Source organism: Pteropus vampyrus, unplaced genomic scaffold (genome assembly GCF_000151845.1).
Source record: "Pteropus vampyrus isolate Shadow unplaced genomic scaffold, Pvam_2.0 Scaffold1, whole genome shotgun sequence".
Taxonomy (NCBI): Eukaryota; Metazoa; Chordata; class Mammalia; order Chiroptera; family Pteropodidae; genus Pteropus; species Pteropus vampyrus.
The window spans coordinates 21,766,850-21,776,907 of record NW_011888782.1 but is presented as its reverse complement, the minus strand read 5'-3'; positions in this window follow the sequence as shown (position 1 = coordinate 21,776,907).

Here is a 10,058-nt window from a genome sequence, read left to right as displayed (position 1 = left end):
GATTGACTGTTAGGCAGTTGAACACAGGGGGACCTGGCACTCAAATAAGCTGGAGATAAAAATTTGAAAGTTGCTGGATTACAGATAGCATTTTAATGGGTGACACTGGCAAGAAAATATATGTAGAAAGAAAAGAAGAACCTTGAGAAACAGTGGGAAGTGAAAGGCAGAAACATTAGAAGAGCTCATGAAGTAGAGAGAGAGAAGGATAAGACAGGGAATTAGGGAAAACAAGGAGTTGTAGAAGTCCATGGGAAAGTCGTTTTAAGAAGGAAGACTTATTAATTATCTATGCTGTGTAACAATTACCTCAAATCTTAAAATGTGCTTAAAATGAAGCACCTTTATTATCTCTATTTCTGCAGGTGAGGAGTCGGTGCACCACTCAGCTGGGTCCTCTGTTTTAGTGTATCTCACAAGGCTGCAGTCTCATCTGAAGGGTTGACTGAGAAATGATCCTCTTCCAAAGTGTTGGCAAACTGTTCCAATTATTGGCAGGATTCAGTTTTCAGAGGGCTGTTAGGATGAAGGCCTCAGATCCTTCTCACGTGAGTTTCTCCATAAGGCACCTCACAACATGGGGGCTTGCTTCAACAAAGCAAACATTTAAGAAGACTCAGAGAAAGAGTGCATACAAATCTGTTATAACTTAATCTTGGAAGTAACATGTGATCCCATCTCACTTTTGTCTTATTCTATTCACTAGAAAAAAAGTTACGAGGCTCAGCCCACACACAAGGGCAGGGGATTACAAAAGGAAGTGAATGCCAGGAGGTGGAGATCACTGGGATCTTTCTTCAAAATTACCTCCTACAGAAAATGTGTCAGCAGTGGTAAATGTCGTAGAGCGAGCAAGTATCCAGGAGATTTGGCAAGGAGGGGAAACCATTTGTTACTTTAAGGAGATCTGACTTAGGAGACTAAGGAAGCAAAGGCCAGACTATGATGGACTAAAGAAGGAGTTATAATGAAAGAAGCAGAGACAGCAATCCTAGACAATTCTTTCAAAATATTTAGATGTGAAGGAAAGGATTGAGATAGGGTGGCTAGAGGAAGAAATGGAGTCAAAGCCAGACTGTAGGGTTTTTTTAAAAAGATTGGAAAAGATGTGAATGTGTTTAAATGTTATTGGGTAGTCATAAATCGAAGGAAGAGATTGAGGTCAGAGATGGACAAATCACTCACATGGTTTTGTAAGTCCCAGAGTAAAAAAATGACGGACAAAATAACTGCCATTTATTAAGCCCTTGTCCAGGCTTATTGCATTAAATGCTTTACCTGAACTATCTCATTTAATTCAATTCTCAAAGGTAAGACTGTTATCACCATTATATAGATCAGGAAACAGGCTGAGAAACTAAATAACTTGCCTAAGGTCACATAGTAAATAAGAGGAGTAAAATTTGAATTCAACCTCTACGCCAGTAGTTTGCTTGCTGCATCAGCATTACCTAGGAACTTCTTAAAAATGCAGATGATGAGGTCCAGCCCCCAACCCACTGAATCAGAAACTCTGAGGGCAGAGCCCAGTAATATGTGGTTTAACAGATAACTTGGAAGTACATTGAAGTTTGAGAAACATTGCTCCAGGTGATACAGCCTCTCAAGGCCCAAAATTGGACAGGCGTGGTAAAGATGAGAGACAAGGACAGGTTGGAGAATTATTTAGAAAGTTAAGGAAGAGTAACTGGGTGAAGAAACTGAGAATGACTTCTAGGTTTCTAGCCTGGGTGGCTGAGAGAGAAATTACCAGAACCGGAAGGCGGTTTGGAAAAGAAAGATGATAAATTTAGTTTTGGACATGGATTCTGAAGTCCTTGTAGGCGAACAGGTAGAGCTCTGCAGTAGGCAAATAAATATTTGTATCAGATGATCGAAGGAAAGTTCATGACAGAGACAAGCCTGCCTGTACTGCCTGCAGCAAGAGTACGAATACCCACTTACTGTGGGCCTATTTAGAGGTTATAACTTGAACTAACTTATTGTTAAATAAAATACACCATCTTCTTTTACCTTGACAAATATATCTTTATAATGACAAAAAAATTTTTTTTTTTTGGTCAATGCTTCTTACGTGACTAAAACTTGGAAAAATGGCAAAGACAACTTAGGATTTCCATCGATGGGTTGATTGAAATAGGTGATAAAATATACATATAATTCATGAATTGTTATTTCTTTTCTCCATGAAATTTATTTTTCATGCCTTCATTTTAGCAAAATTTTCAATAATGTTGTTATGATGAAGATTTTCACATAATTTATATTTAATTGACAGCAGTGATTATTCAAAGGACTAAAAAATAAATGTAAGTAAAGTACACAAAATTTTAATAAATTTTTATTTAAAAATGTAAATCAAAGAAATGTAAAAATTTTTAAATTATCTTTCATGTAAGTTTTTTAAAGTTCTTTTTCTTCTAAACTACTAAAATTATTTTAAAAAGCAAAATATAGATTATAATTAATGAATATCAACAATTTAGATCAAAATTAAAGTTGAAAGTTTTTTTGAAAATTTAAATCTTATTAAATATTTTTATAAAGATAGAACTATTAGTAATTCTAGTAACATTTAGTTATCTTTTGCTACATAACAAATCACCTCAAAACGTAGTGGCTTAAAATAATGTTTTATTTCTCACCATTCTGTGGCTTGAATGGCTGGTTTTTCTACTAGTCTTTCCTGGGGTCACTCACAAGCTTGAACTGCGGGTATCTAAGATGAACTCATTCACACGTTCAGGGCCTTTGAGGGGAGAGCTATGAGGCTAGGACCTCTCTCTCCACATGGCTTCTCTTCATTCAGTAGGCTGAATAAGGGCGGCTTCTTTATATGATGGCTGGACCCCAGAGGAAAACTGAAGCTTCCAGGCCTAAGGACTAGGCCCTGAATGTGCAGTCCTTTCTGCCACATTCTATTACTCAAAGAAAATCACAAAGTCAACCCAGATTCAAGTGGAGAGAAACAGACTCCATCTCTTGATGGGAGAAATGGCATGAGTGGGCAAGAATGGGAAGAATTATTGGCAGCTACCTTTGCAAACCACAGGCCATCTGGTTGCCAATGTAAAGGATTGGTTATTTACATAGCTTCACATACGCCCAGACTTGCATATATAAAAATTTTAAATGACATATTAAATAACATAGTATATAATAATAACATCGTTTACTATTGTAAAAAGTTTCTCTGCCATTCTATGCAACTATCGTGACTACCAGGAGAATCACGATTTAGAACACGAAGAGAAGCAATAAATGGATGTTCAGCACTACTGGGAAACACTCTTATGTAATAATCTGCTATACTCATGCAATCTGAGAGGAAGAATTTGACAAGTTAATTGCCTAAATACTTATTCTGCTCAAATCCTCTCCAAACTCAGAAGGAGCATCCATCTTCAGTGCCAGCAGCACAGATTGGGGAGCAGTTACCTTTTGTTTTGGTGACATGGAGTAAGAGATGTGGAGAAGTATTTCCCTGGGACCTGAGTGGATGTTTAAAAATATGGGTCACACTGTACCTGTGCTAAGTACTGGATCCTGAGTGACAAAACTGCCCAGGTAGTACTCAATTAATTTACACTGTATATGTTTGCATAGGTAGGGACTTCCAAAGTACACAGTCTAGGGTGGGACCCTCTTGTCTAAGTCTAACCAAGGTACTGGGTAGCTACCACTGGATAGGGTGCAACATGAACATAGAGGAGAGATAATCCAGGAAGAATGGGAGGGGTGAGAAGAATAATGGCCAATGAGGATGCAACTCTGGGGAATAAACACATTGTTTACAGAATGAATAGACTGAACTACCCATCAATAGGGGAAATAATTAAATAAATTATGATGCATTCATTTTATGAAATATTAAGAAACCCCTTTCTCTCATTCCATCTCTATCTCTGTCTCTCTTTCCATAAATATATACATATGTATGTATGTATGTATGTGTATATATGCATGTGTATATACACTGATATCTAGAGTAAAACAAAAAGAGCCAGCAAGATGTAGCACGAAAGGCATAACATGATTTGTGTTATATGTATATTACACATATACTCAAATTGTGACTGTATATATACAAAGGATGGGAGCAAATATACCAAACTGCTAAGAGTATGAAGGGGTAAAGGGGAATTTTCATATATTATTCAGCCACATTCCTTCTTATGGCTGAATAATAATCCATCGAATAAATGTATCACGATTTATTCATTCATCAATTGACAGACATTTGGGTCATTTTCATTTTTTGCTATTATGAATATTGTTACTGTGAACATTTCTGTATAAATTCTTGTTGTAGGAATATGTTTTTATTTCTCTTGGGTACAAATCTAGGAGCGGAATTGCTGAGTCATATGGTAACTCTATGTTTAACTTTTTAAGGAGCAGCCAAGCTCATTACTATAGCAGCTGCGTCATTTTACATTCCCATCAGCAATGTGTGAGGGTTCCAATTTCTCCACATCCTAGCCACCACTTGGTATATTGTCTTTTTTATCATAGCCATCCTAGTGGATGTGAAGTAGTATCTCATTATGGTTTTGATTTGCATGTCCTTGATGGCTAATGATGTTGAGGATCCTTTTATGTGCTTATTGCCTATTTCTACATCTTCTCTGGAGAAATGTGTATTTCTTTTGCCCAATTAAAAATAGAGTTATTTGTGAAGTGTCCTACAATAGATGATTGGCTAAAGAAGCTGTGGTACATATATACAGTGGAATATTACTCAGTCTTAAGAAGAGATGAAATACTTCCATTTGCAACAACTAAGCAAAATAAGCCAGTCAGAAAAAGTGGAAAATCACATGATATCACTTATATGTGGGATATAAACCTAAAAGCAACAAATGAACAGGACAAACAAACAGATTCATGGACATGGACTTTAGACTAGTGGTTACCAGAGGGTAGGGGGTAGGAGAGGAGCAGGGAGGTAGACGGGGTAAAGGTAGGGGGATAGAGGGAGAGTGAAGTGGGTAAAGGGGATCAAATATATGGTAGCTGAAGGAAACTGGACTTTGGGTGGTAAACACACAATAAAATATACAGATGTCAAATTATAATGTACACCTGAAAATTATATAATTGTATTAACCAATGTTACCCCACTAAACTTAATTTTAAAAAATAGAAAATAAAAATAAAAAAATAAATCGAGTTATTGTCTTTTCATTGTTGCATGGTGAGAGTTCTTTACATATTGTGGACACTAATTCTTTATCAGGTATGTGATTTGCAAATACCTTCTCCCATTCTATGGACTGTCTTTTCACTTTCTTGATAGTGTCCTGTGAAACACAAAAGCTTTTAATTTTCATGAAGTCCAATTTGTCTATTTTTTTTTTATTACTCTTGCCTGCATTGTCATATTTTAAGAAACATTGCTTAATCCAAGGTCACAAGGATTTATAACCTAGGTTTTCTAAGATTTTTAGCTATAAAACTAATAGTTTTAGATCTTACATTCAGGTCGTTGATTCATTTTGAGCTAATTTTTCACATATGATGATAGGTTTCAGAGTTCTTATGATGACTCAACGAGATAAATATCGCATACTACAAGGTAAAAGTTAGTAAGCTCTCAGCGACTGAGAACTAGTATTTTTGTATGACTTGTTTAAATAAACCACCAAATACACAACAGTCATTGAACAAACATAGAAAGATTAATCTTATTACTTCATGGTCACCTCTTCTTTTTGAGGAAAAAAACATAACATAATCACCTTGTTTGGTTGCCTACTTTGCTCACCATCCTTGGTAACTGCTAGTTGTTCCCAAAAGATAAAGACTTGCCACAGGTAGAGATTTCAAAGCAGAGGCAGTTCCCAAGGGCAGCCCCAGCACCACCCTGGACAACAAGGCACCTCTGGCACAAGTGTAAAGTTTCCCAGGGTGACTGCACAGGAGGAAAAAGATGCATTTCTATGAATAAGTATTTGTCATGAAACTTCATAGTTTCATCCTTGTGTTTTTTATGTGCATGTGCATCTACAGTTCTTCACATGTGCTTTATGAAGAATTAATTAACTTCTGAGGATTCACCCACTACTCAAATGCTCTAATTAAGTCAGTGGTCCAGCTACCCAAATATGCCAAATATCCTCTCCGGAGCTTCAATATTTACAGTGGCTCCACGTGGGTCTTTCTTTGGGACAGTCTCAGGGTTTTTCATAGGGAGCGGAGGGGGAGGGGGAGACTTTGCCCCTAGGGTACGTTTGGCAATGTCTGGAGATATTTTTGGTTGTCACTACTGAGGGGGCACAACTGAGGAGGCATGAAGTAGAGACCAGGGGTACTGCCAAACATTCTACAATGCACAGGACAACCCACCAAAACTAAAACTTATCCAGCCCCAAATGTCAACTGTGCAGACTAGGTATATGTGCATTGACTATACTTACACCTTGACCTAGGGCAGCAAGATGTAGTGGCTCTGGAATCAAATACACCTGGGTTCAAACCTCAGGTCTACCACTGACCACCTCTGTGACCTTTTCCAAGTTCCTTAAACTTTCTGAGCCTTAGTTTTTCATCTAATAATCACTCTACTGTATACACATATATAATCATTTAATATATATAACGATCATCTAATATATATTTTAAAAATTAATATACATATAACATGTGGCATAGTAACTGGCACACATTAGTCAAATATTAGCTCACATTAACATAGGTGATAATGATATCCTAATAAAAATCATACCTTAGGGTTAAAGTCAGATTTATTAGGTTAATTTACATAGAGTAAAATCACCCTTTTTAAGTGTACAATTCAATAAGTTTTGACAAATGTACACAACTGTGTAATCACCACCGTAGTCAGCGTATCGAACAGTTTCATCACCCACAAATTCCCTCATATCACTTCATAGAAAATCCCCATTCCACTGATCCACTTTCTGTCCCTATCACTTCTTTGTCTTTTTCAAAATATCATGTAAATGGAATCATAGAGCATGTAGCCTCAGAGAGCCTGGCTTCTTTCACTTACATAATGCTTTTGCGATCCATCTATGTTTCTTATACGTATTGGTTGCCTTGTTCCTTTTAATTGCTGAGTAGTATCCCATCGTTTGGTTTTACCTCAGTTTCTTTATCCATATACCAGTTGAAGGACTATTGGTTGTTCCCAGTTTTTTGGCTATTATGAAAATAGCTGTTATAAACATTAACATTCAGGTCTTTGTGTGAATCTTTGTTTTTATTTCTCTTGGAATAAACAAGTTTAACAGCAAGAGCGAGATTTCTGAGTATTATAGTAAATGTATGTTTAACTTTGTAAGAAACTGCTGAACTGTTACCCAAAATGACTGTATCATTTTGCATTGTTGATCTACAACCTAGCTGGCATGTGGTGTTGTCAGTTTTTGTTTTGTTTTATAATTTAATTTTAGTCATTCTAGAAGGTAGGTAGTCATATCTTATTGTGTTTTTAATTTGCATTTTCCTCCTTTGTTTTGATTTCGTTTTACAACATACAGGCTACTTTGGATGCTTTAAATCTCATAAAAATATGTATATATTAGGTAGGTAGAAACAAGCAACATGTTCATACTGACAAGAATTAAATGCATGCCTTCTCTCCACCCTGCCAACTCCAAAGTGACTGTTTCCCCATTTCCCATAAGAAAAGAAATGTCTGGTTTTATACACTCTCTAGCAACCCAGAGTTGCAGCCAATCTGCGTCATCCTCACTGTGTAATTAGCGGCTGGAGGTGCCCACGTGTCTCATTTTTAGGATGCTGTGGGCTACATTTGGCCCAGATTAGGTTATACTTTAGGCATTTCACAGCATATCTCTTCTTTTTCCCCTCAATGTTCCATTTCTCAGAAGGCTCTTAAAAGAACAAACAAATCTGGCATCGAGTGAAGAAGAGTTTTGCTCTCTGAGGACAGTGGGGTGATAAGGACGTCCATCAGGAACCTATCTGATGCAGGAAAGGAAGGAAAAACAAAATCCACCAGCCCTCAATGGCACAGTCTTACACTCAAACCCAGCAAAGAGCATACTGCTTCACGCACTAAAATCATCTGTCCACAAGAATTCTGTTTGTTTCACCCAGCGGACACTGGCTACCCACATGTCCCTGTTCTCCTCCCCCTTCTTCTCATATAGAAGCCATCACCCCCACCACTTTTCCTCAGTCTCCTAATTCTGGTTACCAGAGAAAATTCAGGATCCCCAGTTAAATCTGAATTTCAGAAAAACAAACAAATTTTTAGTTTAAGTATATCCCATGCAATATTTAGAAACTTCCTCCATTGCCAATGTTGGAGAAGCAAGTTTATTTTTATTAAGGAAGTCAAGCTCTTGCTTAAGGAGAGAGAGAGACAAGAACCTATTTCATTTCTTTTAGTTCTATGCTTGTTGCTGGGTTGTTTTTTTTTTTTTGTCAGAGACAGGTTATATTGACAACTACTTATTTTCCCCAAAACTGCATTTGTCATGAGTTCTCAGAAACAGAAAGGACCAAAGCTAGATGACAGTGACCTGCCTTTCAATAACAATTCCTGTTTAAAAAAAATAAATTTTAAAAATGTTCCTTCTGGGCCTGCTTTATGTAGTCAGATGAAAAACTGACTATCCTGCCTGTTCAATGCAGCATGGCTAAGAGAAGAAGCAAGCTAGTCTTTATGAAAGGGTCACTTGAACTAATTTCTGGAAAAAGCCTGATATAAATTCATTCATTTAATTTTCAACTTTTTGAGTCATTGCACGGCTAGCAAACCCACTAGTAGGGAACTTGCCCTATAGAGAAGGGCACAAATAAATCCAAACACTCCTGCTTCTCCTATAAGGTTAACGAAAAAACAAAGGCAACACATAAATAAAATAGAATAAGCATTACTTTTAAAGAGGAAAAATATGTATTGACTGCCTCTTATGTCTGAGTTCCCTATATACATTATCCGAATATATCTATTTTTACCTAACATACCTATAAGTTATATGTTATGAAACTCCAAACAGTTTAATAATTTCCCCAATGCTAGTGGAGGAGCTTGGATATGAATTAGGATCAGTCTGATTCTGGAATTTGGTCTCCCTACTAATTCACACAAATCTGACACCATAATTGTCCAGGAGAAGGAAAGAGAAACCTCCCAGTAAAAATGTTCAGTAGTGTGTTGGAATTATCACAATGGATCAGTCCCATAGGACAAAGCCCGTGAGTTCACCAACTGAGCAGGACCCAATCAGGCTGTTTCAACAGTGACATGAAGCATGGTTTTGAGGTGCCACAGCCACGGGTTGTATAAGAGGCAGCACTGAGGCTTCAGTGAAAGGTCAGGAGTGGAGACTGGTATCCAAATGTCATTGACACAAAGGGGCAACAAAACTATTTTGTAATTGCCAGAGAGCAGAGAAAGGGGGAGATCAGGAATCCAGGCAGGCAGAGAAATCTGATGATGTTTCTAGGCACCGAAGCACGATGAAGTGACTGTGATTCTGAGGTAATGTCTGGCTGGCCATGAGTTGGTTAGGGACTGAGACCTGTGTCCTCAGGTGTGAATGCCAACAACAACAAGAGTCAATACTTACATAGCACTTTCCAGGTGCCAGGCTCTGCTCTAGCTGCTATACATCTATTAATGCATTTAATCTTTACAACAACCCTTTGAGATAAGTACTCATATTATCTTCCTTTCATCTGTGAGGAAACTGAGGGAGAGAGAGGTTAAATCACTTGCCTAAGATCCCACAGTGAGTAAATGGCAGAGCTGGGATTCGGAAAGGACTGTCTGGCTCCAGCCTCTGTGCTCTTAGCCATCATGCCGTACTGCTATGTAAGTATCTGCACCCATCCAGAAGGCAGACTGAGGCAGCGCTAGTAAAGTCTGAAGAAAGGGCTGAAATTATGAATTGAGATCAGCTTACCAAAGGAGAGCTCCAAATGTTAGAGTAGAAAAGTCAGCAGAGAATAGCCATCGTTAGTTAAAGGAGGGACAGAGAAGGAAAAGCCACTGAGGCAGACAAAGAAGAGAGAATCAGAGAGGTGGGAAGGGAATCAGGAGCGCAATAGCAGGAGAG